Source organism: Aethalodelphis obliquidens, unplaced genomic scaffold (assembly GCF_003676395.1).
Source record: "Aethalodelphis obliquidens isolate GAN/ISIS:26980383/991018 unplaced genomic scaffold, ASM367639v1 scaffold7, whole genome shotgun sequence".
Taxonomy (NCBI): Eukaryota; Metazoa; Chordata; class Mammalia; order Artiodactyla; family Delphinidae; genus Aethalodelphis; species Aethalodelphis obliquidens.
The window spans coordinates 52,814,538-52,840,866 of record NW_020837951.1 but is presented as its reverse complement, the minus strand read 5'-3'; the positions used below and the strand labels follow the sequence as shown (position 1 = coordinate 52,840,866).

Genomic DNA, 26,329 nt, shown 5'->3' with positions numbered 1-26,329 from the left:
CATTGGAGAGGAGCCTTGGGGACCATTCAGGGGAAGAATAACCTCGTAAGCCAGCTGATAGGACCGGCTAGCATAAGTCCCTTTTCCTTTATTCTGTGTATGTCCCTTTTGAAAGTGTGTGAATTTAAGTAGAAGATACAGCTGCTCCTCTAGAGGAAGACCTTTCATGCATCTAGACTATAGAAGTAACTGTACTTTGAGCTAGACTTTCTGTCTAAATATTGCACTCTAAGAGGAAGAAGAGGAAAGGTGTTTCCAAAGTTAGAAAGATTGGTATAGAAGCCCTCTGAACAGGGGAGCGAAGTCAACTTATGGAGGTGATGATAGACATTGCTGGAGAGAAGGGTGAAAGGCACTCAGAGAATGAAAAGAAAGAAAGAACACAGGCTACTTGCCTGAGAATGAGGGACATGAACTTTGTGTGAGTTCAGTGACCAGATTTTCTGACAAATATTCCCAGAGCCCGTAGCTCAGTAGAAGGGCCCGTAACTTTTCTAGAAAATATGTTTTGTTTTAGAAAGAATAATACGGTTGCAAAGTTAAGGAAACCCTGAAGTCCTGAAGATATCAAATTATTTAAACAATTACTTGGCAGTGAGTTGTTTTTACGAAATTAGAGAGTACACACACAGTGCTCTGAGAAAAGCATTTTTGTTAAAATTCCAACAAAGAGGATTGCCTGAAAGTAAACCCCAGTGTAGTTTCCAAAGATTTTTACAAACACCACCCATGTAGTATGAAACACACGAATTCTGATGAGAACGTATTTTTCAGGAATTCATCACCCCCTTCCCTTTCACTCGGAAGGTGGCCTCTTATCCGTGGCTGTTGGATGTAACCAGTGAACCGAAACACTTGAAACCAATTTGCTGGTTTGAGAAGAGGTTATTGATTCTCACAGCATGTATCTCCTGGGAGAATGTTATTGTTTAACTCTACATGTGGACGATTCTAGCCTCACGCTACTTTAAGTCAGGCAGACTGGGTGAAGTATGTGGATTCTGCTTCTTTAGTGAAGTTTTCAGGGGCTTTGAAAAATGTTTCACAGGTCTGAGTGCTGCCTTGAGTTTAAAACACCATCGTATGTGCTTCTCAGAAAATGTCTGGTTAGGTAAGAGAGATTTTTTGTAAGCATGTGCTTTATTTTTGAGGCGGGGAGTATGTTGGGAGAGAAATTGCCTGTGCACTTCTCCCAGTGCCAAGAAGACAATGGAAGTGATCGATAAAACACCAAATTAAACAAATATATTTCAGGGTCTTGGTTAAATGATCACTGCTTGAGCTGTTGGTGATTTGTTCTCAGAATTGCAAAGCCCAATCAATGTTTTATTCATATCTTCTAGCATTATTGGTCACATGTCTTAAATTTCTGTTCTTGAAGTGAAAAGCTTCTTTCATCCCTGGTGGAAGGGAGGAACAGAGGGCATATGGTATCAGCCGTACAACATACTCCCTGAATGATCTTGTGCATTTGTATTATTTTTCACTAGATAATAAAAGTTCAGTTGAATAGTTAATGTTCAACTCTGAGTGGGTGAAAAAACTCAGCATATCTGAGGTCGATATCTCCTCTGGGTGTTGTTTTAGAACAGATGTACGGTGGTGAAGCCACAAGCTGCTGAATGTTCCCTTTCAGATCCTGCACGTGTGTGTCTCACTCTACTGCAGCCACCATCCTATCCACTTTTTCCCTAGAAATATTATTATTGGCCCAGAGAAGGTTCATTCCAGCAGGAAGTCTGCCATTTTGAACCAGATCGAGCAGCCTTTGTAACAAGAAATGATTTATTGTTCCCAGCTGTCGTTCATAAGGTGCCCATTATGAGCAAGTCTGCTGATGAATCCACAGCCATAAGGGAGGATTTAATTTGTGACAAGGAAAATTTCTTTCTGCTGAATGTGGAGGAGCATCTCTGATTTTTATCTGTGTGGGTTTATGGTGGGAGACCCTATGGGTATTTATTAACTTGAACTGAGGGGTCTTTCTCATATATAGTTATGTTTCAGAACTAAAACTCTCTAGGTCCTCATTTGGGGTGTGCAACTGGTGAATAAAAGCATCAAGTTCATCTTTTTCTCAAACATCTGCATTTTTGACTTAGATTTTTTTCAACTGACAAGTTACTTCTCTTTCAGACCCCATAGTTGATACAGAAGACTGTCATATGGACCAAGGGTAACTGAAACCAAAGGAAGGACCATAGTGTCTAGCCAAAGACATGCCACAAGGGGTGACAAGGAGCAGATGTCTCAACGAACAGGGCACGAGACCAGCTGTGCGTGGCCAGGTAGGAGGATGAGAAATATTTAATTTGCTGTGGTGGCACAGAAAGCTCGAGAAGCACATCGCCCCAACTTAAGGATCTTGTGTTATAATAATTTTTCGAAGACTGTATAGCGGGCACACCAGCCATACAACTAAGATAGTTATGTTTCGAGTCATTTACACACCTTGGTGATTGGCAGCTTGGGGACCTGTCTGCTGAATTTCTTGAGAAAACCTCCAGAGAGTCAGAAGTTACTCTAAGACTGAGGCAACTTTCGAGGTGTGAGATGCGTCATTCTTAGGTTTTAGACTTCCCTTGGGATTCAATCTGCAGCCAGTCTAGAGCAGGTCACCTGGAACTGAAATTCTTCTGAGACACAAGAACAGGGAGGGGTAATTATTATCAGGGAGGATGCAACGTGCACTTTGCCCTCTGCTCAAGGGATGAACCAAGTTTGAAGGGTGGTGAGGACACTGGAAGAGTGATGTTTTTAATATATGAACAAATTTCCCCCTCTGGCAGCTCCTGTTGCCTTGACCTCTCCCCCTAACCTCATTCAGGCATCATTTATTGTATCAGGGGAAAAGGAGTTTCACCAAAGCACAGGAAAAAGAAAAAAGCTTTTGATTTTCAAAAGTCAAGACTCTAAAGGCACTTGGCATAGAAATTATAAGATGAGTTGGACCAAGGCTTCTTACCTCTGGAGAACATGCAGTTTTCCGGGTGTGCTGGTAAGGAGGAGGGAAGGGTAGGTGGAAAGGGAGAGGGGAGCAGAGAGAGCTCTCAGAAGCTGGTGGCCCCTCTCCCTTCTGAGAAAGAGGTTTTGGCCCTGCTTCTCAGGGGGAAAGGTGGTAAATGCAGAAACCCCACATGACTTGGGGTGTCATGACTTCCCAAGTAGAACCCAAGGAGACTGCAAAACCTCAGGATAGAAATGGCTGAGTGGTATCTAAGGTACAGAGAGTCTGAGCTAGCTTCCTGGAGTTGAGTGCACACAGCACATGGCTGTGAGTCTTCTGTGTTCAAAAGTGCCACCAGAGTTATGACAAAGGACCCACAACCTTCGATTGGCATCTAAACTAGGGACAGGGACTTCCCTGGTGGCGCAGTGGTTAAGAATCCGCCTGCCAATGCAGGGGACACAGGTTTGAGCCCTGGTCTGGGAAGATCCCACATGCCGTGGAGCAACTAAGCCCGTGCGCCACAACTACTGAGCCTGTGTGCCACAACTACTGAAGCCCGTGTGCCACAACTACTGAAGCCTGCGTGCCTAGAGCCCATGCTCCACAACAAGAGAAGCCACCGCAATGAGAAGCCCGCGCGCCGCAACGTAGAGTAGCCCCCGCTCGACGCAACTAGAGAAAGCCTGTGCGCAGCAACGAAGACCCAAAGCAGCCAAAAATAAAATAAATAAGTAAACTGGGGACAGTCTTGGGGGGACTGAGCCCTTAACTTATGGGCTCTGACTCTACCTCCAGCAGGTAGTATCAAAATTGAATTGCATTGTAGGACAGTCAGGTGGTATCAGAGGATTGGTTGGTGTGGGAAAAAAACCCACGTGTTTGGGTTAGAAGAGTTTTGAGTAAAAACAGTTCAGACCTTTTGACATCTTCGCTGTTTTCCAAGGCACAATTCACATTTCACCTGTTCCCAGGCATCTTCCCAGACCTGTCAGTTATTAGTTTATCTGTCCTCGTGTTTCTGTAGCTCTTCACCCATTCATTACAGCCCTTTATCAAAGTCAGCCTCGTACTGCAGGTTAAGTTAGGGTGAGCTTCTGGGTTTGAACCCCAGAAGTGTTCTGTTGTGTGTGCTTACAGCGCCTGCCATGAATTTAGCACCCTAGGCTGGCAGGTGTTTTGGTGCCTGGCACACAATAAAGCCTCGATACATAGTTGTCGAATTAAGTTGAATTTAAAATTCTAAAATGCATAGTGAAACAAGAGACAGATCCTTGAAAGAATGTTTCATTGGCTATATCTTTGATTCCCTCACTCCCTTTCTTTCTTTTCCCCAACACTTGGTTTCAAATTTTTTCCAACATACGAAACTTTTTTTTTTTAACATCTTTATTGGAGTATAATTGCTTTACAATGGTGTGTTAGTTTCTGCTGTATAACAAAGTGAATCAGCTATACGTATATATCCCCATATCCCCTCCCTCTTGCGTCTCCCTCCCACCCTCCCTATCCCATCCCTCTAGGTGGTCACAAAGAACGGAGCTGATCTCCCTGTGCTATGCAGCTGCTTCCCACTAGCTAGCTATTTTACATTTGGTAGTGCATATATGTCAATGCTACTCTTTCGCTTAGAATCTTTCAGAGAACACCCATATAACTACCACCTAGGTTCTGTAATGTATGTTCTATTATATCTATGTATCTATATATTTATGTAGTACTACTTGTTTATCTGTCCATCTAGCCATCAATCCAAATTAGGTTTTCCTCATTGCTTTTCACATACAACCGATGTTTGACAGACCTTCGACTCTGGAATCCGATCCGGGATTCATTCCTGGATTCGGCCCTTACTCATTGCATGGCTTTGGGAGTGTTGCTTAACCTGCATCTGCTTCCCGCTCTGTAGAACAGGAGGCCCCTGAAACCTATTTCACAGGTTGTGGTGAGGAGATAATGTAAATAAAGGGCCAGGCACAGAGTGTGTGTTCACTACATAGTAGCCAGAGACAAAGTACAATGTAAATACTTATTTCAGCCATCGGCACTGGATTTGCATGGTTTGTGCTTCTAGAGTACTTGCTTGCAGCCTCTGCTGTAGGCCCAAAAAGAAAAGAAATTCGTAAGAGACAGTGAATCTCAGACTCTTCCTTGGTTATGAGCATGAGGTCCCTGGCTCCAAGAGGTAAGCAAGAGGAATCTGGGCTTTGGTGTGGAAACTGCATTCTGAACTCCCCGGCACAATGAAAAGGCCAGCAGTAGAATCACCAGTTATCTACTTACACCACACAAGGTGGGGGATCTTCATGCTTGCCTGAAATGCAGAAGAACCTTTTCTAAAAATGGAGAGGATTCGTAGAGAACGTCGGGACTCTCCTGCAGCCCTGAACACCACTTCCCGAGCATATGTTTCCTGAGTGTAGGCCCTCACTAGTACAGCCTTCCACTCTCAGGTGAGAGAATAGCCTCAGATCAGGGAATCAGAATTATGCCCAGATCATTTTGTTCCTGAAATGGCCCTGGAAAGCTGTAGCAAGAGTGTGAAGGATGAGATTTCCTTCCCCATGGCCTCAGACCAGTCAACATCGGGGATTGTTGCAAGACTGGAAAAAGGCAGTCTCATTCTTTGTTTCCAGCATGTGCTCCCACCGTGCCCATCCCCATGCCCAATCATTACGATCGCCTTCACACCCCTTAGTTTAAACATGTTGAAAACAGGATGGTATGAATACTATGGTTTGAATGAATAAAATTGTGGCCTGTCCATATGAATTGTTTTTTTTGCTGCACACGTAGAGTTGGGGCTCTTGGTTTCAAATTTGTGTTGGTGTTTGCCAGTAGAATTATCCCTGCATGAACGGGAAAATGCCTAATGTCCTCCTTACGGTTTACAACGTAGGTGGCGTACCACGTTACTCTGTTAAAAACTACAAGTGCCTGCTTCCCCCCGATTCCACTCCCAACCCTGGGAGTCTGAGTCAGTAGGACTTGGGATAGCCCACTGGAATCTACATTTAAAAAATCTCTACAAATTATTTTACTTCACAGCCAGAGCTAAGAACTACCTCTTTACCATAAAGCTGTACAGCGCTTCTTATTAAAAACAGTGAGAGATGAAGCGTGTCTTCTTTTGAGATTCAGAATCTTGCTTGACGTTTTCATTTTTGCTTTGTGTTCTACCAGTTGATGGGCATATAATGGAAAAGTAGCTAAAACGGAAAGATTGGAAATACTTCCAAAGTAGACAAAGTTGGGCATAAAATAGAAATGACAACCCAGGAGAGCACTTGAGGAGACTCTCAGCTAAAGAAAGAGGAGCTAGGAGAGGTTCTCACAGCCAATAAGGAAAGCAGGCAGGGGATTAGCAGGCAAAGGGCATAACCTAGGACCACAAAGCAGATAGGGAGATGGAGGTACTGTCTGTTATCAATTCTCAAACATCCGTATTTCACATTTGAGCATCCCAGGCATCTGTTTGCTGGGTGCCAATTGGGATGGAGCTGTCATTGTCAATGTAGAGCTAATTTTATTGTTATTCTTGGTGACATAACTGGACGACTTCACTTCCTCAATGTTTCAGTCAGCAAACAATTTAAGGACTGTTTGAAGAAAGAATCAAATCCTGGTTGTTGTCTGAAAACTTACTCTTGTCCTTTGCTGGTTAGATCAAAAAAGCAACAACATCAAAACCTTTAGATCAAGTGTTAGTTGCTTGGGGGAAAATTCTGGAGATAACAGTGGAATGCTTTTAAAGGGAATACTGCATTTTTAATGGTCTCGATGACACAGATACTAATATCACGCGAAAAACCGAAACAAATACGACAGTTTTGAGTTGGCCCAGGAAGGTTAGAATCTAAATGTGAAGTTCGGGGTATAGTTCATTGGCAGCATTTTTTTCTCTCTTAAATGCCCCACAGTAGTTATGCATCTTATAATCAGTGGTGTCTTAGATTCAGTGTAATATGGTATTTCTGTTGGTCTTTACAACTGAGAATATTGAAGAAAGTTCTCCTCTAAATTATCTCCTGCAGAAAGTATATATAAACCTATAGAGGAGGACCAGGGAATCACAGACCCGTGTGTGTCTATTTCCATAAAGGATGTTCTCTTTGAAAAAAAGAGAGAAGAACCACCATATATTTAAACAATAGTCATATTTTCAAAGAAAAGAAGCTGGATTTCATTAACAAGGAATTATTCCTATTTTATTGGAATTTTTTTGGAGAACTAAGTAAGCACATGAACAGGAATTGATGGATGTACCCAGGTAGGCTTCCAAGTTGTTTTTTTTTTTTTTTTTATAGCTGGAGGTCAGTTGTTCATTACCCCCTCTTGGGTGGGAGTACCCCTGAGAAGCGGTCATTTTCTCATAGCAGAATCCCTCAAGACCCATAATCACAAGTCCCGCACCTCTTCCATATGCTGCCCTTTGAATATCCCAAGATAGCTTTCATATAAACCTCTCTTGGCTCTTCCTCAGGCGAAACATTTCTCTTCAAAGATGTACCATAATCTCTTTTTTAAATTAATTCATTTATTTTTATTTATTTGGCCGTACCGGCTCTTAGTTGCAGCTCGCGGGATCGTTGTTACCACGTGTGGGATCTTTACTTGTGGCATGCACAATCTAATTCCCTGACCAGGGATTGAACCCAGGCCCCCTGCATTGGGAGCGTGGAGTCTTAGCCACCAGACCACCAGGGAAGTCCCCATAATCTCTTTTTTTGAGACCTGCCGCTCCTGCAGTTTCTCCTCTGAATCCCCTGCAATCTGTCTATATCCCTTATAACTAGGTAACATTGGTCCCAGTTTATCCAGGAGTCTTCGTTTTTGCCTATTTTCCAGGCTTAATTATCACCTGCAAACCCTTTTATTTTAAAAGCTGTCCTGATTAGAATATTATCATATGTGGTCAACCTACTTACAACCGGCAACCGACTGCACTATCTAAGGGTGGGCTGAGAAGTAAAAACGAGAGCAGGGCTTTCACTGTCCTCCATCTCAGTAGTTGACACGTGCAGTCAGGCAGATGCGTTAGTGATTTGAGTCACACATCCCACCATTGCCTCATGTGAAGCTGGTGGCTGATGGCACCCCGCAGAGCCATGCCCTCCCCGTACAGCACTGGTTCTGGTGGTTCTGTGGCATTTGTTCCTACACAATTTCATGGTGTTTGAATTCAGCCCACTGTCCAGTCTGTCAAGAACTTTGTCATCCAAAATGCTGTCTTATTCCTTCCAATGTGCAGCTATTGGAAGATGTAATCACGCTTTTCTGTGTCATTATCTAGGTTCTTGATGAAAAATATCGCATAGGATAATATTGTGGTACATCACCTCTTTCCAGTCCGACCTCTCTTCACATCCTAGTGTCATTTAACATCACAAACTCACTTAATTGTCGTGTCATGCAGGCCATGTATTTCTTCCATTTGCATGATAATATTTTGGGAAACCTTAGCGAATGTGAATATCTATTTTATATTAGACTCAGATGTCTAATATAAAATGTCTTTCCTAATCTATGCATCTAGGTCTTGGACCAGAAAATGGGAAAACAAAAACAGAGTTAAATCTAATGTGACTTCTCAGTGAGTGCACGTCTTTTTAGCTCCCAGGGGACCTTGGAAATGCTGACTGACACATAGACGAGGTCAGTGCTCCATGAATATTTGTTGATCCAGGCACAATTTTTCATTGAAAAATAAGCAGAAGATCCTGTTCATGGCTCTTGCTGTGAAAAAAAAGCCTATTTCTTTACACCTGTCAAGGACATCTGCTTTGGGAAGTCCCACACACAGCTTAAGTCCACACCAGAGTATGAATTGACTATTTGCTAATCATGTAAATATTATTGCTGAAATGAAAACATGATTGAGGCTGGAAGTGTGACCCGAATGCAGAAAGTGCCAGCTCTTTAATGCAAGCAATTAATTAAGCATCATCTTTAAGTCTGGTGATAGGTCCCAGGGTGTCAATCAAGTCAAATATCACCAGCTGCTGAGAGAACAGGCTTTCAGGAAGCGTCTCCTATACCAAGGAGGAGAGGGAGGTGGCACTGAAATGGATTTTCTGAGGCTCCAATAGCTAAGGACACCTATGGAGGCATGGTGGTAAACTGCTTTGTGGATACATCTGTAACACAGGATCACACAAGCACTGTGTTGAGTCAGCTGAAATGGTGGAAACGGCCCAGATTTGGAAGCCAGATAGGGCTGGGTTCAACTCTTGGTTCTGCTTCTTTTCTTAACCTTGGAAAATCATATGATCTGTCTCAGCCTTAGTTTCTTCCGCTTTAAAATGGAGATGACAACACCTGTCCTGTAGGACTTTTGTGTGGGTAAGAAAGATGGCAGTGCCCGGCTTGCAGGGAGGATTCTGTATGGTGCTTGTTAACGACTAAATGATTTCTGGTCCCCACTCTGCTGCTGATGTCTCCACTTTGACCTTGGACATACCCTCAGCTTTTTAGAGCTTGCTCTTCTCCAGCTCTGAAGAGGTAGAAGTGGACTAGACAGTGTTCCAAGGATAAAAGCCCATGATTCTGTGACAGGGATGGAAATTAGGGCAATTTTGTGACAAGTAGAGTGAGCCGTGGGGAAAGTGCACTGATACACGGGAGGGGGGTCTGGTCACCAAGGGTGACGTCCCACAGGGCCTTCATTTTCCCAACTCCGATCACCTCCTTCCCCCCAGAGCAGGCTGGAGGCCACTTGAAATGAGCTGTCATCTCATCTCGGGTCCTTACCACCCCACCTGCCTGGCTGGAGCTCACAGTAGAACATGTTTGTGCAGGGCAGAGAGACACTCAGCTCCACGACAAGGGCACCTTGAAGGAAAAAGTGATTTTATAAAGTGGGGAAGGCCTGTCTTGAACTACTGGGGTATTTAAAGTAACATTTCTTTTTCCTTTTTTTTTTTCTTACTGCAAATAAGAAAACCAGTACATGGTTGATGCTGAAAACTATGAACATACAGTAGTTTAAAACAACTACCATTAACATTCTATGTACATCCTTCTACTCATTTATATACAAGACACAAATGACCTCACAGTATCACCCTGTCTTTTTTTTTTTTTAATTTATTTATTTTTGGCTGCGTTGGGTCTTCGTTGCCGCACGCAGGCTTTCTCTAGTTGCGGCGAGCGGGGGCTACTCTTCATTGCCGTGTGCAGGCTTCTCATTGCTGTGGCTTCTCTTGTTGCGGAGCACAGGCTCCAGGTGCACAGGCCTCAGTAGTTGTGGCTCATGGGCTCAGTAGTTGTGGCTCGTGGGCTCAGTAGTTGTGGCTCGTGGGCTCAGTAGTTGTGGCTCGTGGGCTCTAGAGCACAGGCTCAGTAGCTGTGGCACACGGGCCCAGCTACTCCACGCCATGTGGGATCTTCCCGGACCAGGGCTCGAACCCATATCCCCTGCATTGGCAGGTGGATTCCCAACCACTGCTGCCACCAGGGAAGCCCACCCTATCTGATAGTGTACTTTCCTGGGTATATTTCCCCCCTCCTTATCACTGCTGTTTTAAGTTTTGCTGATTTCTGTTAATATAACAGTGCCGTGGTTGTTTAGCAGAGGTCTCCAAAATGGGATGCTTGCCCCTTGGGCACATGCAAGGTAATCTATCGGGAAGCAGGAAGAAAATTTTAGAATTCCTGTTTATACTTTCACCTCTCCTTTTAAAAATTGTGTGTGTGTGTGTTTGTGTGTATTTCATAACGTGTAAAAATGTGTCTGGAGGTAGGCAATCCAGAGCTGGGACGGTGGCTCAAGGGTGCCACCAGGGACTGAAGCTCTTTCCAACTTTCTGCCCTTCTACCTTCCATACAGGCCTTCACTCTCAGGCTGGCAGCCTCATGTTTGCAAGATGGCTGCTGCACATCTAACCTTTATATCCACATTCCAGACAGGAATAACGGGAAAAAGTAAAGGGGAAGGGATTTTCTCCTAGTGAAGCTTTGCTTTTTATTCAGAAAGGCATGTTTTCCTTCTCATTGGTCAAATGAGAAAAGTCGAGAAATTGAAATTTTTAGCTTTTTGGCCTCTTTGACAAAGGAAGTCAAGGGCATAGGAAATGGTGAATTGTGCGGGGGTAAACCGTCCATAGGGTCTGCCACAGTCCTCTCGCCAGAAAAATGCATCCACAGGTACACACACATCCAACTTTGCCAGGCAGTTCCAGGGGGTTTCTCTAAGTGGGGGTTGGAGGGGAGCCACTCTACAGGGCCAAACTAAGAGAGAGCCGCTCAAATGGATTCTCAGCTCAGCCCAAAGCCAGGGAGCACGAGAGAAGCAATAGGGGGAGAAGACAGAAGTCAAAAGAGAAAGTGAAAATATATGAGTGGGAGGGGAAGGAAGAGAGAACAGAGTGGCCATGAAGGTTGTAAGCAGCAGATATGATACTAACAGTAAACAAAAGAAATACAGTGGCGAAGAGAGGGGGAAAAAGGATAAAGCAATACCACAGTGGGGAAAAGAGGAAGTCTTTTAAGTTTAAGGGAAGATGCTACTCTAAAGGATCAGAAGTCGCTCGCCAGCGGTGTCTGTGGGTGGCAAAGGTGGTGATGGAGGGTGCCAGTTAGTGAAAAGTTGGACCAAGTGCTGTTAACTTCTGTGGAGTCACAGGACATTCATTAGAAATTCAAGGGTGCTCTCCAGAAGGGTTTGGTGACTTGGAGATTTGAAGTCTGATAGGGAACAGGCCAGCAAGATAAGGTCAGTTCTGGAGAATTCTGAAACATGGTGTTAAATCAGGTTTTGTAAATCATTTCTGGTGGAGTTTATGATGGCAGCTTGCAGTCAGTTCCCTGATCGTAATCTTTGAGATTATACACGTTGCCAGTAGCATACACACAAGCAGCAAAATAATTAGCAGTGTCCCCTAACCATCCTACAGGATCTATGGCAAACTTTCTCCAGCTGGAAAAAGTATAGATCCCTCCAGCATCTTTGGGCCATTATAAATAGCAGAAGCACCAAAATATAGCAGAGGGAGGAACACTCCCAAACTCCTTCTACGAGGCCACCATCACCTTGATACCAAAACCAGACAAGGATGTCACAAAGAAAGAAAACTACAGGCCAATATCACTGATGAACATAGATGCAAAAATCCTCAACAAAATACTAGCAAATAGAATCCAACAGCACATTAAAAGGATCATACACCATGATCAAGTGGGGTTTATTCCAGGAATGCAAGGATTCTTCAATATACGCAAATCTATCAATGTGATAAACCATATTAACAAACTGAAGGAGAAAAACCATATGATCATCTCAATAGATGCAGAGAAAGCTTTTGACAAAATTCAACACCCATTTATGATAAAAACCCTGCAGAAAGTAGGCATAGAGGGAACTTTCCTCAACATAATAAAGGCCATATATGACAAGCCCACAGCAAACATCATCCTCAATGGCGAAAAACTGAAAGCATTTCCACTAAGATCAGGAACAAGACAAGGTTGCCCACTCTCACCACTCTTATTCAACATAGTTTTGGAAGTTTTAGCCACAGCAATCAGAGAAGAAAAGGAAATAAAAGGAATCCAAATCGGAAAAGAAGAAGTAAAGCTGTCACTGTTTGCAGATGACATGATCCTATACATAGAGAACCCTAAAGATGCTACCAGAAAACTACTAGAGCTAATCAATGAATTTGGTAAAGTGGCAGGATACAAAATTAATGCACAGAAATCTCTGGCATTCCTATATACTAATGATGAAAAATCTGAAAGTGAAATCAAGAAAACACTCCCATTTACCATTGCAACAAAAAGAATAAAATATCTAGGAATAAACCTACCTAAGGAGACAAAAGATCTGTATGCAGAAAATTATAAGACACTGATGAAAGAAATTAAAGATGATACAAATAGATGGAGAGATATACCATGTTCTTGGATTGGAAGAATCAACATTGTGAAGATGACTCTACTACCGAAAGCAATCTATAGATTCAATGCAATCCCTATCAAACTACCACTGGCATTTTTCACAGAACTAGAACAAAAAATTTTGCAATTTGTATGGAAACACAAAAGACCCCGAATAGCCAAAGCAATCTTGAGAACGAAAGAAGGAACTGGAGGAATCAGGCTCCCAGACTTCAGACTATACTACAAAGCTACAGTTATCAAAACGGTATGGTACTGGCACAAAAACAGAAAGATAGATCAATGGAACAGGATAGAAAGCCCAGAGGTAAACCCACGCACATATGGTCACCTTATCTTTGACAAAGGAGGCAGAAATGTACCGTGGAGAAAGGACAGCCTATTCAATAAGTGGTGCTGGGAAAACTGGACAGCTACATGTAAAAGTATGAAGTTAGATCACTCCCTAACACCATACACAAAAATAAGCTCAAAATGGATTAAAGACCTAAATGTAAGGCCAGAAACTATCAAACTCTTAGAGGAAAACATAGGCAGAACACTCTATGACATAAATCACAGCAAGATTCTTTCTGACCCACCTCCTAGAGTAATGGAAATAAAAACAAGAGTAAACAAATGGGACCTAATGAAACTTAAAAGCTTTTGTGCAGCAAAGGAAACCATAAAGAAGACCAAAAGACAACCCTCAGAATGGGAGAAAATATTTGCAAATGAAGCAACTGACAAAGGATTGATCTCCAAAATTTATAAGTAGCTCATGCAGCTTAATAACAAAAAAACAAACAACCCAATCCAAAAATGGGCAGAAGACCTAAATAGACATTTCTCCAAAGAAGATATACAGAGTGCCAACAAACACATGAGAGAATGCTCAACATCACTAATCATGAGAGAAATGCAAATCAAAACTACAATGAGATATCATCTCACACCAGTCAGAATGGCTATCATCAAAAAATCTAGAAACAATAAATGCTGGAGAGGGTGTGGAGAAAAGGGAACCCTCTTACACTGTTGGTGGGAATGTAAATTGATACAGCCACTGTGGAGAACAGTATGGAGGTTCCTTAAAAAGCTACAAATAGAACTACCATATGACCCAGCAATCCCACTACTGGGCATATACCCTGAGAAAACCATAATTCAAAAAGAGTCATGTACCAAAATGTTCATTGCAGCTCTATTTACAATAGCCCAGAGATGGAAACAACCTAAGTGTCCATCATCGGATGAATGGATAAAGAAGATGTGGCACATATATACAATGGAATATTACTCAGCCATAAAAAGAGACGAAATTGAGCTATTTGTAATGAGGTGGATAGACCTAGAGTCTGTCATACAGAGTGAAGTAAGTCAGAAAGAGAGAGACAAATACCGTATGCTAACACATATATATGGAATTTAAAAAAAAATGTCATGAAAAACCTAGGGGTGAAACAGGAATAAAGACACAAACTTACTAGAGAATGGACTTGAGGCTATGGGGAGGGGGAAGTGTAAACGGTGACAAAGCGATAAAGAGGCATGGACATATATACACTACCAAACGTAAGGTAGATAGCTAGTGGGAAGCAGCCGCATAGCACAGGGAGATCAGCTCGGTGCTTTGTGACCGCCTGGAGGGGTGGGATAGGGAGGGTGGGAGGGAGGGAGACGCAAGCGGGAAGAGATATGGGAATATATGTATATATATAACTGATTCATTTTGTTGTGAAGCTGAAACTAACATACCATTGTAAAGCAATTATACTCCAATAAAGATGTTAAAAAAAAAAAAAAAAACCCAAATAGCAGAAGCAAAAGGTTTTTAAGAACACAGGTGTTGGAGCCGTGTGTATTTTCTCTCGGGGGTCTTAATGAATCAGAGGAGGATATCACGTTGGAAAATAAGTTTAAAAAAAAAAAAAAAAGGAAATCACGTAGCTGAAAAAGAATTCACTGACTTTTCCAGGGGAAGAAAGACCTGATTTCTGAACACAGTCTATATCCTGAACAGTTTCCTAGAAATGACGGAACTGATTAATTTTTATAAAGCACTCCAAGTGTCACACAGCAAGTTTTGATGCTTCCAAGTGCCCAAAGAGGTAAGCAATTTAAAGGAGTTTAAGATTTTTACCTGTATCTAACTTGGAGACCCACCTAGTGAAACTGCAAATTTTGGGTTCAGGGTAAAGAGTGGTTTTAAAGACTGAGCTTCTGGAGTCAGACCGCGCAGTTTGGGATCCCAGCTTCATCATTTGTCAGTTGTGTGATTTGGAAGAAAGTTACTTCACTTCTCTGCCTTCACTTCCTCATCCGTAAAGTGGGGATAACCACTTCATAGGATGGTTTAGCGGATTAAATGAGATAATCTACATGAAGCTCAACACAGGGCATGGCATATCCCGGACACTCCAGAAACACATGGATGGATAAACAACATTTTTTTTCTGATTAGTTCCATGATTTTTCCTTTTAATTTTTACATCAGTACCATGAGTTTACCTGAAGATCAGAAACCATTTTTATTGTCAGCTCATTGCGAAAAATAGTGTTAATTCCTATTAAGGTGTTCACCATCTTTTTTGCAGGCATCAAAATGATGTAATATTTAAAAGTGATCACAGTTCTGGGTTTGAATCCCCACTTCTTGGCTCCAAGACTTTGAAAAGTTGCTTAACCTCTTTGGGCCTCAGTGGCCTTAGTTGTAAAAAGGGGATTCTGTGTAGTTTGAGTTAATAGATACAAAGTGCTCACGTCAGTGCCAAGTACATAAAAGTGCTCAAGGCTGCTATTAACCAAGCATTTTCCAGAAAAGAAAATGGAGTTGAGAGGTGAAACCCCCAAGTGGTTTTCTTCAACTTGTAAGTAACATACTGAACTTCCTGCCTCATAATATTCAAGATGAAATTTTGAAAGATGCCTACATCAGGAATTTTTTCATAGCCAAACACTAAAAGCAAAGTGAAGGTCTACACAGACAGAGATGGCAAACATATGGCCTACCCCACCTGACACCCAGGGCCATGACAGACATTACTAATCCATTATGGCACTTTTACCTACTGAGTTCATGTTCACCTTTGCATTGTTCTCAACGGGACACTCTGCACCACCATTGTCAATTTGATTGGTGTTATGTGAAATCAAACTTATTTTCCATCCTTCTTCTGGTATTATGTCTTCAGAACTGTTATTTTCCCCAGAGGATGAAGAATTGATGTTTGCAAGCAAACTCCTTCCACTGAAATTCCATTCAAATTCTTAAATGATGAGAGATAATCCTCCTTCAAACCCTTGAGTAAGCAGAGTGAGTTATATAAAAGAGAGCTGGCAGTACGCATGATCTGTTGTTTGTGCTGCTTTGGAAGATGCTGCTAAGACAGATGACACTGATACCTGCAATTAAAAAAAAAGATTTGCTGGGGTCTGAGGAAATCATTTGGAATATGGCTACTTTTGCTCTTGACTTGGTAAATAATTTTCCGGAAAGAGCCAGGTATAGCACACAGCTGGGCATCTTTCATCTTATCTTAAGAGGAAGATGCAAATGACTAAATGTAAAGATGTTTCCTATATGTTGATCGGTGTATTTGTCTGCTAGGGCTGCCATAACAAAATACCACAGACTGGGTGGCTTAGATAACAGAACTTTATTTTCTTTCAGTTCTAGAAGCTAGAAGTCTGAGATCAAGGTGTTGTCAGGTTTGGTTTCTCCCGAGGCCTCTCTCCTCAGTGTGCAAATGGCTGCCTTCTTACTGTGTCATCACATGACCTTTTTCTGTGTGTGCCCCACCTGCTTGGTGTCTCTCTCTCGACTTATAGGGTCACAGCCACCTTGGAGTAGGACCCCCATACACTTGTGACCTCATTTAATTTTAATTACCTTCTTAAAGACCACAGCTCCAAATATAGTCACATGCGAGGTTAGGGCTTCAGCATATGCATTTAGTGGGGGGCATGATTCAATCCATAACAATTGGTGTGTACCCAAATAACTCTAGATTCTATAGCATCTTATAGCCCCAGCATTGTTACTTATACTCATCATCATGTGACTCTAGTTCTGCCAGAAAAGATAGTCATGCTAGTTACACACTATGGAGACAAAGAAGTGTGTGCTCACTTTAGAAAAATTTCTGTCGCAAATCAACAAAACGGATACATCAATGGAAAATGGGCAAAGGTAGAGTCAAAAGGCACAGAAAGAAAAAATACAAAAAGGTAAGAATATGAAGAAATGCTCAAACTCATTAGTTGACAGAAAAATACAAGATAACTTGAGATATCACTTTGCATGTACTAGACTGGCAAGGTTAGGATAATGCCAAGTGTTGGCAGGGGTGTGTGACCACGGGAACCCTTATGCACTGCTGATGGGAAGGACAACTGGTGTAGAAGTTCTGCAGAGGATTCTGGTGGTAATAGCAAGTTAGCTCTAGGTATACTTCCTGACCCAGCAAATCCACCCCGGGTACATATCCAGAAGGAATTCTCACAGAGTTTATTAAGGTCCTGTATGAGTAAGGTGACAAGGCATTTTAGCTTGTCTGGGGCAGTTATAGTGTACATATGCTGTCTCGGTGGAATTATGAATAGCACCCTTTTGTTCCTCACAAGTGCTCACCCTGTGTGTAAGGGTTGTCTTCACAGTGTTTCTGGGGTGGTAGGGGATTGGAGGCACTTTGGGGAGTAGAGAGGCAGAATGTGTTAGGTTCATGCTATTCAGCAGAAAGAAGTAAGAGACTAGATGTACCCATAGTAAAATATATGGATCTTTAAAACATAGTGCTGGATGAAAAAAGAAGAGAGATTGAGGTTTACAACAACAATATTTACACACTGTTACGATCCATGCATATAAAACTATATGTTTTATAAGAACACATATTAACAAAAGGGCTTGCGTTGAGCACATTGAAATGGTTGCCTTGGGCTAGGTGAGGAATAGCAGTGGGATATAGGGGAAAAAAAGATGTGAGGGGTCTTAAGCCAAAGATGATAATGAACCATTGAGAAGATGATTAACTTAGCCGTAGTATCTGAAGTTGAAAAGGGAGTGTTCTGTCAAAATAGATTAAATTGAAGAATTTTTTAAAGTGTTTAAAATATTATACATTTCTTGAGAAATTGGCACTTATTTGTTTGCTGGTTTATTCTCTGAAGCTCTGAAGGGCATTTAAGTCTGTTTATATAAGTATCTTAAGTAGGACCAAAAAAATAAAAAAAGTAATTGAATGAGGGAAGCAGAATAGAGAGTATAGAGAACTAGAAAAGATAAGGCAAAGTCAGGTGTGAGGTTAATATCTAAAATTCACACCCAAAGTCCTATAGATTTCCTAGAAATGGGTCTCAGATTAGGCGCGACACCAAGGAGATGCCCTCATATGCATGATCTACATTATCTGTAGTAACAGCCACCACAAAACCACTCCAAGTACTAAGAAGCAGCCCAACTATTTCCCATTCTGAGATCAGAGAGAAATTTCTCCCTTGGGCTCTCCTAAGGAGGGCACCGTGTAATGGAATAGCAGCCTAGAAAACTAATTTCGACTGAAAGACTCATCCCAAAGCCGTGTCGAATACCTGAATGCTAATTTACTCTCACAGGGTTCGAGCTCCGTGAATTTCTGCAAAATAACTTGGTTTCAGTTCCGGTAGAGTTGAGGAAATGTCCCTGTGTATGCAGGAAACCTGTGGTCCACAGATGTTTGGGCTCTTCCACTGAATTATGAACCATAGGGCCAGAAATTCCCAGTCATTACAGCAATAGCTAATGAAAGCAAAAAGAAAAGGATTCTCCTTCCAGATTCCGGAGTGCTGTTGCCTTGGTACCCCTGAGGAGGGGGTGGGAGATGAAGAATGTTTTCCTCTATCTTTTCCTGCATCAACTTTAGCAGCAATTAAATTTTTATTGACTGAAAACCTAAAATAGTAATTATTGTGGAGACTACAGAAAGTAAATCTAGTATGTGAAAACAGGTGTCACCAGAAGAGTGAAACCAACAAAGAACAATGCAGAATGGAAGGGTTTAGTGGCAGGCATCTGCAGAAAGAGTCCAGTCTGAGAGATAACCTCCAAGTAGACATTTGGGGCGTGTGGGTGTGGCAGGAGAGGGAGAGGGACAATCTGGCGTTTCGGTACATTTTGGGTTTGAAGCAAGTATAGTTGATCAAGTTCTTTTGAAGCTTGGTTGAAATAACCCCGGAGCACTGTCCAACTAGATTTGATTTTGTATTTATCAAGTGACCTCTGCTTATTAATTCAGATTCTAAGAACCTGAGAAAGGGAGGTATGGAAGATTGGTGCTAAAATAGCTGTAATGATTTCCTTTCCTATATCATGTATGTGACTTTGTGACTCACCCCATTAATAGGTAGAGACTATTTCTTCACCCCTTGAACCTAGGCTGGCTTTATGACTTGTTTCGGCTAGTAAAATTTGGTGGAAGTGATGGTGTGCCAGTTCTAAGCTTAGGTCTCATGAGGTCTTGAATACTCCTCCGTATCTCTGAACCTTGCACAGCCATCACGGGAACACGCCCAGGCCAACTTGCCCAGTGATGAGAAACAAGGCCCATTCACTCATATTGCAATGGCTGATTGCCACGTAACACTAGACATGTGTGTGAGGCCATCTTAGATCAGCCGCCTATGGCCCAACCACCAGCTCACCACAAGTGCCTGTGTGAGACCAGGAGAGATCAGCTGAGCCTGGCCCAGAACGGCACTGCTGGATTTAGATGTGTGAGAAAAAACAAATGCTTGTTGTTTTACGTCTCTAAGTTTTGACATGGTTGTTATACAGCAGTAGCTAGCTGGTACAAGAGGGTTCCCTGATATTAGTATTATAACTAATAAAAAATTTTGTCCACTATTTTAAATTTAAAAAATAGAAACAAAAATATTATAAGTGAAAAGAAACCTCACACCTTTGGCATTCTGTTTTGTGTTTTAGGAGTCAGTGTTTATAAGTCAGTGAGCAGGAAAGTCCCTGAGAACCTGAGTAGCTTTGAATATGTGGACAAAATTGAATTTCTGGACTTGCAAAATGGAAGATCAGACCCTAGATGAGTGGCTTTCAAAACACTCCCACCTGAGATTCTCAGCATGAGTGTGGGGAGACAGCCCTATTTCTCTCTTGGGAATAAAATCTCTAAAAGTTAACAGTTACCATTTCCCCATCTCAGCCTCGTTGACATGACAGAGGGTTGTTTTCTCTTAGAGTATCTTTAATTACTCCTAATTAATTTGCTTGGCACCCACTACCGTAAATTCTGTAAGTTCCTTTCTTAGAGCAGTGTTTCCCACTCTTATTTTATATTTTACCACCTCTCCTTGGGGAAACGAGAGGGGAATGTTCACAAAAATACCTGTCACAGGGAAGCTGGAAAATCCCCACTTTTAATTGGGTTCTACATTGGTTTCTGTGACCACTTCTGACCCCCTGACATTTTCCCTTCTGTGAGTTTCATCATCAGTTTTACTGTGAAGAATTTGGTTGGGCTTAATGTTTGCAACAAGAGGGAGATGCATCGCTAGACCTGGCCCCTCTCTCCCATGAGTCACTGGCGTCTGTTACGCCATGGCCAGCTCTCATTAGTGCCACTACTGCTGGGCTGGCAGATCTTTTGAAAGCAGGAATGGAGGGCTCTGGGATTCACTAATGACTACTGGGGAGATGCAAGAGGAGGGTTACTGTCTTAGGGAGGTCATTGTGAAAATGCACCAGTCCGTATCTTACAAGAAATGAAAGGTGATTTCTTTCCTTTCAGAACTGCTAAAGGAATTCTTAGGCTATCCATACAAGAAAATAAGCAGAATTTAGGATTGAGTTTATAAAATATCTAGGAATGTTGGCACTATTTTTGGGAAATTAAATTTTCCACGCTCTTTCCCCTTTTCAGAAATTAAAGAGTTAGAGCTTTATGGTACAATGATTTTGAGATGGGACTAGACAGCTTGGATTTGAGGCACACTTGGCTTCCTGTCTCTGCCATGTGAACCATATGTGGCAAGTTACTTAGGCTTTCTGAGTCCTCAGTTCTCATCTATAAAGTGAGAATGGTATAAATATGTCATGAGGATTAAATAATTTAAACGTGTGTAATTCCTAGCGTGCCTGGAGCATAAAGACTTGATAAATGCAGTTCTTTTATTTTTCCCTCTTTTCACCTTTTCTGGCTTTTAGTTCTGTTGTCGCTTGCTTGCTTGCCTGTATGTGGGTCCAGAAATTTAAAAGTACAAAGGTGTCATCATAAAAAGGTCCATTGTTGCTTCAAAAAAATGTTCTTCCTGGTTATTTTCCTGTTTGCCTTGTTAAAAAAAAAAAACACATCACTTTCTTCACCCCCCTTTTTTTTAATCATATGTGCTATTTGCTACTTATTATTGTTTCCGTGAAGTTAGTAAATTCTCACCCCCTCCCCTAATAGTTAAAAAATAGACCAGTATTAACTTCCTGTGGATTCAACATGAATCACTTCCTTCTAAAAAAGATTGTCAAATAGGCTTACTTCTTTATTCTAGGTAGCCAGTTGCCAAGAGAAGCAAAACTCTAGATTATAACCCATCTTGCATGTTTATGCATCTATTGGGAGATATTTCATAATAACTATGCCAGTCCTTCATAATGTTTGGAATAAAATGGTCAAAGAGTATACCATGAAAACAGTCAAGAAAGCATTTAGGGGCTTCTCTGGTGGTGCAGTGGTTGAGAGTCCGCCTGCCGATGCAGGGGACGCGGGTTCGTGCCCCGGTCCGGGAAGATCCCACATGCCGCGGAGCGGCTGGGCCTGTGAGCCATGGCCGCTGGGCCTGCGCGTCCGGAGCCTGTGCTCCGTAACGGGAGAGGCCACGACAGTGAGAGGCCCGCATACCGCAAAAGAAAGAAACAAACAAAACAAACAAAAAAAAGAAAGCATTTAAAATGGAGAAAAGGGAACTCATTTTGACTGGGCAATTGCTACATGCTCATCCCTATGCTGGGGTATTCCAAACTGTTGCTTTTACCAAAACCCTGCCAGTAAGTTTTTTATTTTATTTTATTTTTTATTGAGGTATAGTTGATTTACAGTATTATATTAGTTTCAGGTATACAACATAGTGATTCAAAATTTTTATAGCTTATACTCTATTTATAGTTATTATAAGATGTTGACTACATTCCCTGTGCTATGTATCCTTGTAGCTTATTTAATTTATACATAGTTTGTACCTCTTAATCCTGTACCCCTGTATTGCCCCTCCCCCACTCTGCAGTGGTAACCACTAGTTCTCTATATCTGTGAGTCTGTTTCTTTTTTGTTATATTCACTAGTTCGTTTTATTTTTTAGATTCCACATATAAGTGATAACACACAATGTTTGTCTTTCTCTGTCTGACTTTTTTCACTAAGCATAATACCATCTCGGTCCATCCCTGTTGTTGCAAATTACAAAATTTATCCTTTTTTATGGCTGAGTAGTATTCCATTGTTTTTATATATACTGAATCTTCTTTATCCATTCATCTGTTGATGGATACTTAGATAGCTTCCATATCTTGGCTATTGTAAATAATGGTGCTGTGAACATTGGGGTGCATGTATCTTTTCAAATTAGTGTTTTCATTTTCTTCAGATATATATCCAGGAGTGGAATTGCTGTATCATATGGCAACTCTGTTTTTAGTTTTTTGTGGAACCTCCATGTTGTTTTCCACAGTGGCTGCACCAATTTACATTCCCACCAACAGTTCACTAGGGTTCCCTTTTCTCCACATCCTCACCAGTATTTGTTATTTGTGGTTTTCTGTGTGTCTTCTTTGGAAAAATGTCTATTCAGTTCTTCTGCCCATTTTGTAATCAGGTTGTTTTTTGATATGGAGTTGTATGAGCTGTTTATATATTTTGGATACTAACCCCTCATTGGTCATCTCATTTGCAAATGTTTTCTCCCATTCAGTAATCTGTCTTTTTGTTTTGTTGATGGTTTCCTTTGCTGTGCAAAAGCTTTTTAATTAGGTCCCATTTGTTTATTTTTGCTTTTGTTTCGTTTGCCTTAGGAGACAGATAAAAAAAATACTGCTAATATTTATGTCAAAGAGTGTTCTGCCTATGTTTTCTTCTAGGAGTTTTATGGTTTCGGGTCTTATGTTTAGGGCTTTAATCCATTTTGAGTTTATTTTTATTCATGATGTGAGAAAATGTTCTAATTTCCTTTACACATAGCTGTCCAGTTTTCCCAGCACCATTTATTGAAGAGACCATCTTTTCTCCATTGTATATTCTTGCATCTTTTGTCGTGGATTAATTGACCATAAGTGCGTGGGCTTGTTTGTTTGTTTCTGGGCTCTCTATTCTGTTCCTTTGATATATGTGTCTGTTTTTAATGCCAGTACCATACTGTTTTGATTACTGTAACTTTGTAGTATAGTCTGAAGTCGGGGATGGGATTTCTCCAGCTCTGTTCTTTCTCAAGACTGTTCCGGATATTAGGGGTCTTTTATGTTTCCATGCAAATTTTAAAATTATTTGTTCTAGTTCTATGGCAGCTTAGGGAAAATGGGAAAGGGTTGAAATAAGTGAAGCACAGGGGATTATTTAAGAGAGTGAAACTATTCTGTATGATAACTGTAATGGTGGGCACATGATATTATGCATTTGTCAGAAACCCATAGAACTTTATAGAATAGTGAACCTTAATGTATGCAAATTTAAAAAATCATTTAGTATGTTGGGTATGCCAGGATGAAATGCAGAATTGTGATAAAACAATATAACTGTGCTACAAATGTGTTAAACAACCTCACTGAAGGCTGTGGAGAAAAAAAGGTGCTGACCTAAGTAATCTCAGAAATGAGTGGAGTCTGTAAGACTAAAGACAAAATGAACTGTATGTAAGCACTCTACCCTCGTTGATAATGGTATGTCCCAGGGGAGTACAGATTAATGATTTTAATGCCGCTGTACATGCATACTGAAATTCAACAATTAAGTAAATGCATGCACAATGGTGGGAGCCAAGTTTGGTTGGAGGTTACAAATAAGTAAAAGGAGGAGGCTGGAATCATCCATGCGATAACAGATTAGAGTTGGAGACATCAATATGGACTCATGTTAGCTTAATATAGACACAGATGGTTATATATAGAAATACTTATAGATATGTGTATATACATGGGTTAGTGTACATATATTTGTACTTCCTTGTTCTGTCACCTGAGAGGACCTAGAGGCAATGACACCCCAGTAGCAATGAGCATACCTAGCCCCCAGATCTTGGTTTCTAATATTATTCTCCAACAAAAGGAACCAGAACTTGGATAAATGGCTGATTTTAGGACTAGGGTAGAAAATAAACAAGATGAGCCTGGAGCATCTTATAGTGCCGAAAAGAAAGTGCTCAGAAAAACAACAACGCAGTGATGGGGATGTGTCAGAGGGACACAGCTACCTGAAAGAGCTCCCAGTGGCCAAGGCTGGAAATGGTAAGCAGCAAAATAAATGAAGTAGTGTAGGGTTGAAATCCAAAGTAGAAACTAAATGAGTCCATACTGATATGAATCAATTATTGAATAAATACATGAAGGAAAATAGACAAATTTTCTGTACCAAAGAATTCTAAACATTTTATTTAGATCCTATACCCTCAGGGAGGTGGAATAGAATTCCCCATGTCTTAAGTTGGAGTTGAACATAGTGACTTATTTCAAAAGAGTACAGTATGAGAAAGGGGAGGAGCAAAGAGCAACTTTATACCAGAGAAACCTGATAACACTCTCTCAGCCGAATGAGGATCAGCGTCCGTAGTGATGTCATATTGAGAACGGCTCTACCTCTGTGGTCTTCTTCCCCAAGCATGTAACCCCAGTCCAGTCATGAGGGAAACAGCTGACAAATCCCAATCGAGGGACGTTCTACAAAATATCTGACCAGTACTCCTCAAAACCATCAAGGGCATCAAAAACAAGGGAAGTCAGTGAAACTGTGACAACCAAGAAGAGCCTAAGGAGACACGACAACTAAATGTAAATCCTAGATGGGATCCTGGAATACAAAAAGGAAATTAGGAAAAAACTGAGGGAATATGAAAAAAGTGTGGACTTTAGTTAATAATAATAATGTGTCAATATTGGCTCCTTAATTGTAACAAATATACCATACTAATGCAGGATGTTAATAACTGGGGAAACTGAAGTGTGGAATATGGGAAATGGCTATACTATGTTAGCAATTTTCCATAAATCTGAAGCTGTTCTAAAATAAAACATTTACATAAAAGAATCTGCAATGCCGAGTGCTACCCTGAGAGTCTGATTTAACTTGCCTGGTCTGTAGCCTGACCCTTGGGACTTTAAAAAGCTGCCCAGGTGATTCTAATATGTCGCCAGCAAGTCACTGCTCTAAGGGAAGTGAGGGCTCTTACAACCAGCTGCACTTCTTTTTTCCTTTCTACTTATAATAAATGCTCTGACCTTGTCCCTAGTAAAATAGCAGTGTGACGTAATGATTTCGGTTGTTTGAATAAAGCAGTTCTTTAAATGTACAGCCAGCAGTATGGAACTTAGTGATATTTCCCATTCAATAAAAGAATCTTGTCCAAGAAGCTCAAAATACCATCAGCTGTTTAGGTAAACAGGGTAGGCTAGACTATGCTGAACGTATCATTGGTTTAAATCTGTACCTCGTGGCAATGCCTTTCATTTCTCTCTGCAGTGCTGTGCCACATGCCATGTGTACATGGAGGTAAAAGATCTGCTAAGTTTTAGGTGCAAAGGTTTGCCTTTAATTAGACAGGAGGCTTATTTTCTGGTGTTTGATTGTGACAAATGAGGTAAAAGCATCGCGTGCTGGCAAACACAGCTTGAATGTTCAGGGACTTACAACTGACCTGAGCCATCAGTGTTTCTCGTGCAGGGAACCTGGCAGCAGGGGTTCCTGGGGATCATATCTGGCACTGGCGATGATTGGCTCCACCAGTCAGTGAGGAAGGGGTCCTACTGACCACAGCCCCCCAACCAGCTTCAGTGAAAAGACGGAGACTGAGGTGATGGAGCCCTGGTTCCTCATGCACAGACAATTATGGTACTTAATTTGGAACTGGTGAGTGTGTGTGTTGGGACTTACTCTGTTTACTAAAGACCCTAACAGGCCAGGAAATTGCTCCATGTACATTAAGGGATGCAAAAAAAGATGTATTTTTCCCATCATTTCTCTTCCTCAGAAATAGTCATTAATAGGAATTCCTACTTTTTTTAAACCTATAACACTATTAACAAACCAGAAAACATTTGTTGATTGAGTCTTACACTATTCTAGGCACTGGGGGAGATATTTAAAAAGTTAAAAAATAATGTTGGCCTTTTATTCATGCATCCAAGCAGTGCTTAATTGAGTGTGTGTCACATACAGGCATCTGCTGGGTACTAGAGATTTTAAAGAGTAAACAAAAGACTAAGATGGGTCTGCTTTCTTAAGAAACCCATAGTCCAGGAACTTACTGTCTAGATCAGTGGCT

At 41.3% G+C, this 26,329-nt stretch overlaps 1 long non-coding RNA gene across 8 annotated transcripts in view; it reads left to right on the top strand.

The window, feature by feature from the left end:
• Nucleotides 1-26,329, top strand: part of LOC113620088 (uncharacterized) — a 148,476-nt gene that overhangs the window by 65,392 nt on the left and 56,755 nt on the right. For 5 of the 8 annotated variants that reach the window (XR_003432659.1, XR_003432658.1, XR_003432654.1 and 2 more), the window contains exon 4: nt 25,729-25,914. The exons of 1 other annotated variant lie outside the window; for it this stretch is intronic. This is a non-coding gene — a long non-coding RNA (uncharacterized LOC113620088). Of the gene's footprint in view, nt 1-1,403; nt 2,289-14,670; nt 14,935-25,728; nt 25,915-26,329 lie in introns of those variants that run through there. 2 more of the 8 variants (XR_003432657.1, XR_003432656.1) reach the window with 2 other exon arrangements.